Source organism: Abramis brama (assembly GCF_963993115.1).
Source record: "Abramis brama genome assembly, chromosome: 19".
Lineage (NCBI taxonomy): Eukaryota > Metazoa > Chordata > Actinopteri > Cypriniformes > Leuciscidae > Abramis > Abramis brama.
In genome coordinates, this window is record NC_139981.1 from 4866055 (window position 1) to 4876055 (window position 10001).

The 10001-nt window shown below is 37.3% G+C and overlaps 1 protein-coding gene across 2 annotated transcripts in view; it reads left to right on the forward strand.

The window, feature by feature from the left end:
* The window catches only part of LOC311069394 (CD276 antigen homolog), a 61326-nt gene that overhangs the window by 49233 nt on the left and 2092 nt on the right, over positions 1 to 10001 (forward strand). The gene's annotated exons all lie outside the window — the stretch shown is intronic.

The window sequence follows — 10001 nt, forward strand, 5'->3', positions numbered from 1 at the left end:
CACACGCCCTCAAAATGACACACACTAAGTTACAACATAGTCTAACACACTGGTGCAATAAATTCAAAACAACATTTCCAAAACTGGTAAGTTATGTTGCTTGTGGTCCCAAGACTATAAAGGATGATGGATGCCCTCCCTTCGCACTCTGTGCCACTCTGTGTGACCGTACGACTGCTGGCCTTTTCTTGCAAGAAAATAAACCTCATCCAATACTATTGGAAATGTTTGTCTCTTATTCAGTGATAGAATTTTGTTTGCCACCACACCTCCCTGAAGGTTCTCGAGGCGACGGTAAAGCAACTCAAATTTGGCCTTACTCGTAGCCCAGCCTCCCTCATAGTCACACCATTGACTAAGACATGGGCAACTAGAGTGACTTGAATTTCATCTGAGACTGCTTGTCTTCTTGCCCTTCCTCCTCCTCCTTCTTATCCCTCCTCAATCTCTTCCTTCATGTCTTTCTGGATCCATTGTTCCAAAACTCAATAAACTGATTTGGGCCCTTTTATCTATCTATTGAAGGTTCTGATTGATGTGTGTTAAATTTTGTTAAATCAAAGATGCAATGGGAGTGAAAGCTGTGTCATCACTGGGGAGAGAATATAGCGCTCACCACTTTTAATAGTGCAAAATGCCCGTGCAAAATCAGTTTTTGTGTGTGTTTTTAGTAATTGTTGGTTTGCTGTGTTTGAGTGCTCATTGTTACAATTGCACAGTAAAAGTTCAGTGACTTTTTTTTTTTTTGTGCATGGGAGAAAGCACACAGTGAACTCCGAGAAAACGCTATGCTTGAGCAAACAGTTTGTGAATAGGCAACTACAAATGATGCCCGTGAAAGAGACTGTGAACGCATTGAATAGGATATGTTTAGTTGGTGAATAGCATAGGCTACTATTACACTGTAGCGATAACGTTAAGCGCACCAGAATGAAATATAATATTCAGAAGTAAATAGCATAGCTGACTTACAGATTCAGTTTACATCCACAAATGAATAAGCGCGTCGATTCAGGGAGCAGTGCAAAGTGCCCGTGCAAAATCAGTTTTTCTGTGTGTTTTTAGTAATTGTTGGTTTCTTGGTAAAGAAAACACATTTTTACTGAAATTAATCAAAAACCAAACTATAATATTCAGAAGTAAACAGTGTAGCTGACAGAGTGTTTGTCAGAATGTTTATTTTTAAACCACAACCTTCTAAGTGCTTCTTTTACTGTTATTTTGAACGATATCTTTAGCATTTCTCATCCAAACAACGTCGCGAGACACCTGTCGAGTTTGAAATCCATCGGACTAACGGTTCGAGAGATATGCGAATAACACACACACAGAAAGACAGACAGACATTCCTGTAATTTATAGAGAGATGTTGAGCTTTCAGGATCTGACACCAAAGGTTGAATTTGTTGACAGTTTGTGTGTTTGCTTGCTGAGGAAAGATGCTCTACTGTTCATCTCAGGCGTGACATATCTGTGGCGATGTGTGTTGTAGTAGTAGCACTGTCTGCCAGTATAACATGCTCTCACACCTTTATCTTTTTTTTTAACCATTTTGGGAGGAGAAAAATGGTAGTTGTAGCTTCACTAATATGTTCACTTAAAGTACTAATATGTACCTTTAAGGTACTTTTATGTACCATTTAGGATGTAAGTGACAGCTGGCCCAGTGACAACGTTGTACCTTTTTTTCCTGGGTGTTCATGCCCAGTTTCGTTTGGAATGTGTTTTAAATGTATTTGTAAAACGTAAAATGTATTTAAACCTCGAAAGCGTTTCAGAGGGCATTTACACCTATTTACACCGTCATTTCATGATCTGATCCAATCAGAGAAAATGCATGATGTGTGTAAATGCATGTTGTGTGTGTGGTCCTGGCAAACTCTCCATTATGGGGACAAAATTTGGGCATTTTTTGGTCCCCATGAGGAAAACAGCTTATAAATCATACTAAGTGATTTTTTTTGAAAATGTAAAAATGCTTAACATTTTCTGTGATGAGTAGGTTTAGGGGTAGAGTTAGGGTTAGGGAACAGCATATACAGTTTGTACAATATAAAAATAATCATGTCTTTGGAAAATCCCCATAAAACATGAAAACACAATTTGTGTGTGGGAGTCAGTTCTGGAGAGTAGATTGAGATTAGATTGAGAATCGGTCCTTCATTGTCTGATTGAATAGGTTTATCTCCATTGCACATTTTTTCCCCTCGGGACAATAGTATAAGTATAACCCTAGGTAAAAACATTTGTTGTATCGGGTGTATTTTTTTTTTTTAAATAACCTAGTTCCCAAACCAGCATTCATTGTAAGAATAAAAGCCACAGTGTCTACAAGGTGACATTGCAAGTGATTGATTGAGACACAAAAGTCTCTTTGTCAGTTTTAAGCAAATGGGAATCAGGAGGTCAGACAGTGCAGCTGATTGCTTTACAGACTTTTCCAATGTCAAACTTGATTTTTTTTTTTTGCTGATAGAAGATGATTGTATTACGGAGCCCCTGAAGGGACCTTTGCAGAATAAAAAATATACAGACTTTCGCGTGTGCACGAGAAAACTATCGCGTGCTCACGCGTTACAATTTCCGGTTTGCGTTATAGTGTCATTACTACAAATGTGGGAATAGGGATGAGATGAGAGAGTGCTTAGAGCATGCCTCCAGAGATTTGTCTTATTATATGGAGATGAGAGGGTGTCTCTTACATTGGAGAAAGCGTAACTGCTTATTTGGATCACACGAGGCACTTCAGCCGCAGTTCAAAGTTTTATGACAGTCAGTTTCTTGTGGAGTATTAGCGCGTTGGTCTTGTGAATAATGTTCTGTATTTGGTGTTATATCGCTAGTAAAGGTACAGTAGGACTGCATTGTTTGTGGACTGTGCTTTACTGTGGGAGAAAAGCATTAATATCTCTATTAGCAGCAAAGTACTAGTCATTGTAGGCCGCAAAAAAACTACATTTAAGATTACACTAAAAACTTAATTGTAATTTAATACATATTTAATTAATTAAAAATGTTTTTATACCATCATTCATGACAAAGCGTTATATCATCATCATTAAGCACACAGCAGTGGACACAACACTTCATGTCTTATTTTAATTAAACAACATACACATATTTATAATTAAATTCATGTTGTCTTTATTCATTAAAATGCATAATCAACGTCATGTGCAACGTCAGTTACAATTCAAGTCTTATCATAACTGGTAAAACCTGAAAGTCAAAGAAAGAAAACATCTGTATTTTATCTGTATTTCTTTAGACCATAGCCTACAATATCACTCAATATTATAAATATTAAATAAGTATATAAATACTCAAATAAGTATATTTGATTGGGCTAAAGTGGAACTATTGCAAGTATACTTTGGGTAAACTTTTAATATATTGCATTTAAAGACCGATATCATACAGTGATCATACTATCCTTAGTAATGGTGATATTAAAACACATTTTAGGAATAATCATAATTTGATAGTTTAATAAAAAATGTATATCAGTAAGTCTTAAGTGATATGTCATTAAATATGTTGCTGCATTTGAAGTATATAGTATGAAAAAAAAGTATTTTAAATAGATTTTGGTATTTTTATTTTTATTTATTTTTTACTTGGGATGTCATGAACAAAACTTTTGAGTCTTTCTGTACTCGTTTACATATTTGGTTTGTAACCTCAAACAACCAGCACTGAATCTCAGTCCTTGCGCCTATTTACACTGATCAGATAACTATAGCGGTTTGTTACAGTTTTTCTCGATTGCTTAAACACATTTCTTGAAACTATGCCTCGTATTCTCAAAACTGTAAACACAAATCCATAACGCCTCACCCAATTCCCCAAACATCCTATTTTCAGTTCAAAATGAAGCTCTACACTCAAAACCATTCATTCTTGCTGAAAAAAACAAACTTTGCCCTCAGACATCACCACACGCCCTCAAAATGACACACACTAAGTTACAACATAGTCTAATACACTGGTGCAATAAATTCAAAACAGCATTTCCAAAACTGGTAATTATGTTGCTTGCGGTCCCAAGACTATAAAGGATGATGGATGCCCTCCCTTCGCACTCTGTGCCACTCTGTGTGACCGTACGACTGCTGGCCTTTTCTTGCAAGAAAATAAACCTCATCCAAGACTATTGGAAATGTTTGTCTCTTATTCAGTGATAGAATTTTGTTTGCCACCACACCTCCCTGAAGGTTCTCGAGGCGACGGTAAAGCAACTCAAATTTGGCCTTACTCGTAGCCCAGCCTCCCTCATATATGCCTCGTTTCCACTGAGCAGTACGGTACGGTACGGGACAGTACGGTACGGTTCGGGTCTGTTAACCATGATCTGGCTAGCGTTTCCACTGCCAACAGTACCCTTACTTGATAGGCGTGGTGTTTCGATCAACGTCATTTTCGCGCGAAGAAGAACATAGAGCATGTAGAACATGCTACAATGGATGACATGCAGCAGATCTTGTTCTTGCTCCTCGACATGTTTGTCACAAGAAGACAAGCGCCGACATTAGGCTTTTCTCAATATCAAGTACGCAAAGTTTGTACTTGCCATGTGCGACTCCTACATGCAAATGGTACAGAGCGTTTTTAAAAGCGTCACTCAGCTCGCTCTGCTACTCCGGTTATCTCTGTTAACTTGCTCTGTATGTACATTTTAAGAAACAATAAAACGAAATATGTTATAAAACACCACTCTGCCTCTTTTCGTTTTCATTTAAATAAATGAAACATTATAGGGACACAAATGTGGTTCATGCGCAACGCATATTCATTATTCACTGCACGTTATACGTTATTCTATTTATAACAAAACGAAATTTAAAACACAACCCTAACGTTACCTCTTTTCGTTTAAATAAAAAAAAAAAAACATATTCCAGGCAATATATGCGTTTGTACAAATGTTGCAATAAACATCAGTGATAATCTTGTAATAAAAAAATGACAAGAAACCATATTTCTTTTTGTAAAATTTCAGTTTTATCAATAATAGCCTATATAAAAGTTTAAGTAAAAGGTACAAGAAGCTATACAATAAGAAATAAAGCAAACAATTCAGTCAAATATCCAAATGCAGCGCTCTAGTCTAACATTACAAGTAAAGTTAAATATAAATAGCCTATAACGTTAATATGAAACTAAACTTAGCCCTCAGCCAAAACGATTGACAGGGAACTCATTATATATTCACGAGAGCAAAGATCGCCCGTTAGGTCTACACAAGACGAATTATATCTCATGTTTAACCACTACCGTCGGAGTAAGCGACGAACGTCAGAAGATTAGCCGAGGAAAGGCTCATCCAGCCGGGAAACATGAGCGCCGAGCCCCGCTGAACGCATGGATCTCACAACCGGGGAAAAAAAAAATCATCTTTATAAATAAACCACAGATTTGAGCTTTAAACAACTACATTCTCGCCTGAAAAACTCTTAAAATTACATTTCGTGATACAGTAACAGTAGTATTATATTAAACTGTATATTAAAAAATGGCGCTTCTTATGTTGTCATTCCCCTTGTAGCACGCGCAAGTGACGATTCTCTGTCAACCAATCAACGTCGTGCAGTGAGTCTAGCTCCACCTTTTAGTACCGTTCCACTGTGCTAGGTACCCCAATGGAAGGGTACCTAAAAAGTGGTACGGTACGGTTCGGCATTTTGGTACCATTCACAACTTTTGATAGTGGAAACGCAAATAAATGCGTACCGTTCCGTACCGTACCGTACCGTACTGCTCAGTGGAAACGAGGCAATAGTCACACCATTGACTAAGACATGGGCAACTAGAGTGACTTGAATTTCATCTGAGACTGCTTGTCTTCTTGCCCTTCCTCCTCCTCCTTCTTATCCCTCCTCGATCTCTTCCTTCATGTCTTTCTGGATCCATTGTTCCAAAACTCAATAAACTGATTTGGGCCCTTTTATCTATCTATTGAAGGTTCTGATTGATGTGTGTTAAATTTTGTTAAATCAAAGATGCAATGGGAGAGAGAGCTGTGTCATCACTGGGGAGAGAATATAGCGCTCACCACTTTTAATGAAACTAGTGCAAAATGCCCGTGCAAAATCAGTTTTTGTGTGTGTTTTTAGTAATTGTTGGTTTGCTGTGTTTGAGTGCTCATTGTTACAATTGCACAGCAAAAGTTCAGTGACTTTTTTTTTTTTTTGTGCATGGGAGAAAGCACACAGTGAACTCCGAGAAAACGCTATGCTTGAGCAAACAGTTTGTGAATAGGCAACTACAAATGATGCCCGTGAAAGAGACTGTGATCGCATTGAATAGGATATGTTTAGTTGGTGAATAGCATAGGCTACTATTACACTGTAGCGATAACGTTAAGCGCACCAGAATGAAATATAATATTCAGAAGTAAATAGCATAGCTGACTTACAGATTCAGTTAACATCCACAAATGAATAAGCGCGTCGATTCAGGGAGCAGTGCAAAGTGCCCGTGCAAAATCAGTTTTTCTGTGTGTTTTTAGTAATTGTTGGTTTCTTGGTAAAGAAAACACATTTTTACTGAAATTAATCAAAAACCAAACTATAATATTCAGAAGTAAACAGTGTAGCTGACAGAGTGTTTGTAAGAATGTTTATTTTTAAACCACAACCTTCTAAGTGCTTCTTTTACTGTTATTTTGAACGATATCTTTAGCATTTCTCATCCAAACAACGTCGCGAGACACCTGTCGAGTTTGAAATCCATCGGACTAACGGTTCGAGAGATATGCGAATAACACACACACAGACAGACAGACAGACATTCCTGTAATTTATAGAGAGATGTTGAGCTTTCAGGATCTGACACCAAAGGTTGAATTTGTTGACAGTTTGTGTGTTTGCTTGCTGAGGAAAGATGCTCTACTGTTCATCTCAGGCGTGACATATCTGTGGCGATGTGTGTTGTAGTAGTAGCACTGTCTGCCAGTATAACATGCTCTCACACCTTTATCTTTTTTTTTAACCATTTTGGGAGGAGAAAAATGGTAGTTGTAGCTTCACTAATATGTTCACTTAAAGTACTATTATGTACCTTTAAGGTACTTTTATGTACCATTTAGGATGTAAGTGACAGCTGGCCCAGTGACAACGTTGTACCTTTTTTTCCTGGGTGTCCATGCCCAGTTTCGTTTGGAATGTGTTTTAAATGTATTTGTAAAACGTAAAATGTATTTAAACCTCGAAAGCGTTTCAGAGGGCATTTACACCTATTTACACCGTCATTTCATGATCTGATCCAATCAGAGAAAATGCATGATGTGTGTAAATGCATGTTGTGTGTGTGGTCCTGGCAAACTCTCCATTATGGGGACAAAATTTGGGCATTTTTTGGTCCCCATGAGGAAAACAGCTTATAAATCATACTAAGTGATTTTTTTTGAAAATGTAAAAATGCTTAACATTTTCTGTGATGAGTAGGTTTAGGGGTAGAGTTAGGGTTAGGGAACAGCATATACAGTTTGTACAATATAAAAATAATCATGTCTTTGGAAAATCCCCATAAAACATGAAAACACAATATGTGTGTGGGAGTCAGTTCTGGAGAGTAGATTGAGATTAGATTGAGAATCGGTCCTTCATTGTCTGATTGAATAGGTTTATCTCCATTGCACATTTTTTCCCCTCGGGACAATAGTATAAGTATAACCCTAGGTAAAAACATTTGTTGTATCGGGTGTATTTTTTTTTTTTAAATAACCTAGTTCCCAAACCAGCATTCATTGTAAGAATAAAAGCCACAGTGTCTACAAGGTGACATTGCAAGTGATTGATTGAGACACAAAAGTCTCTTTGTCAGTTTTAAGCAAATGGGAATCAGGAGGTCAGACAGTGCAGCTGATTGCTTTACAGACTTTTCCAATGTCAAACTTGATTTTTTTTTTTTGCTGATAGAAGATGATTGTATTACGGAGCCCCTGAAGGGACCTTTGCAGAATAAAAAATATACAGACTTTCGCGTGTGCACGAGAAAACTATCGCGTGCTCACGCGTTACAATTTCCGGTTTGCGTTATAGTGTCATTACTACAAATGTGGGAATAGGGATGAGATGAGAGAGTGCTTAGAGCATGCCTCCAGAGATTTGTCTTATTATATGGAGATGAGAGGGTGTCTCTTACATTGGAGAAAGCGTAACTGCTTATTTGGATCACACGAGGCACTTCAGCCGCAGTTCAAAGTTTTATGACAGTCAGTTTCTTGTGGAGTATTAGCGCGTTGGTCTTGTGAATAATGTTCTGTATTTGGTGTTATATCGCTAGTAAAGGTACAGTAGGACTGCATTGTTTGTGGACTGTGCTTTACTGTGGGAGAAAAGCATTAATATCTCTATTAGCAGCAAAGTACTAGTCATTGTAGGCCGCAAAAAAACTACATTTAAGATTACACTAAAAACTTAATTGTAATTTAATACATATTTAATTAATTAAAAATGTTTTTATACCATCATTCATGACAAAGCGTTATATCATCATCATTAAACGTACAGTATGGAATTTTTTCTCCACTAGGGGTCGCTAACCTATTTACAATAACAAAGGCGTAGTTTGATGACGCAACATTTGCTAAGAATTATGGATCTTGTCGTCAACGTCAAGCCGACCGATCTAATAATGTTTATGGATGACTGAATACATAGATGTTTTTATCATGACTGTGATATGAAGCAGTTCGGGATTGCTAAGAGACAGCTATCAGCTCCACACGCGACGCGAGTCCCGCGGATATAAAAGGAATATGGACATTTCATTCTACCGAACTACACGCAGAATTACTACTCACAGGTCAGTTTATTAGACAAATTAAACTTGTGAGGTAACGCAGCGCTGTTTCACTTGGTCTAACATTACACTATCACACTAAACTGCATTTGAATGTGTTGAAATGTATGTGTTAGTCTGTCTGTATGAGACTAGCAGTAATCTAGATCAACATTAGAATAACATACAGATCATATTCTAACATTTTATCATTGTTGAACTATATAACATTGATTAGTTTTATGTAAATGTGCTCACCTGTTTAATAAAGTACATGTAGGAGCGGTCGAAGTCACGGACGTGGAGCTCTCGTTTATATACTGTCTATGGGAGCTCTCGGCATCTCGAAAACACCGCGCTGATATTGATTCTCGTTTTAGTTCTCCTTTTTTATCCAAAGTCTGCTTGCCATGGTCCATAATGTTTGAACGAAACAACAACAGCGTGCAAATAGACATTGCGAACTACAAAGTTGTCTGCGTCAGTCGCTTTGGTTACTATCAGAGGGCTCTGGTTCATAGCTCTGGTTGCTATGGCAGCACGAGCGGAAACCAGGGACAACACGGATATGACGCCATTGACTGCGACAAAACGGAAATAAAGAAACGTGCCGTGTCTTCGAATTAAATAAAAATTTCTCCTGGTTTGAAAGTTGTTGGAAACAGTCGGGATAATGTAAGTACACAACTAAAAAAAATATATAACATAGATATAGTGATTTTTGCTATTTTTAAGGCAAAAAAGTTACATATTGTGCCTTTAAGCACACAGCAGTGGACACAACACTTCATGTCTTATTTTAATTAAACAACATACACATATTTATAATTAAATTCATGTTGTCTTCATTCATTAAAATGCATAATCAAAGTCATGTGCAACGTCAGTTACAATTCAAGTCTTATCATAACTGGTAAAACCTGAAAGTCAAAGAAAGAAAACATCTGTATTTTATCTGTATTTCTTTAGACCATAGCCTACAATATCACTCAATAGGCTATTATTAAATATGGTAATGTCGCAAATGGATCCTACCTCTCGCGACATTCCCTTCTTTGCATTCTCTCATATAATACATTTTATCGTAAAATCTACATAGCCTCAGGCTTATTCCCAAAGTATTGTTTTAAGATAGGATAAGTGCAGGCAGTCGATAGCTATTTCCTCACAAAAACGGTTATGTGTGAAGTCTTTTCTCCATATCCATTAAATAAACA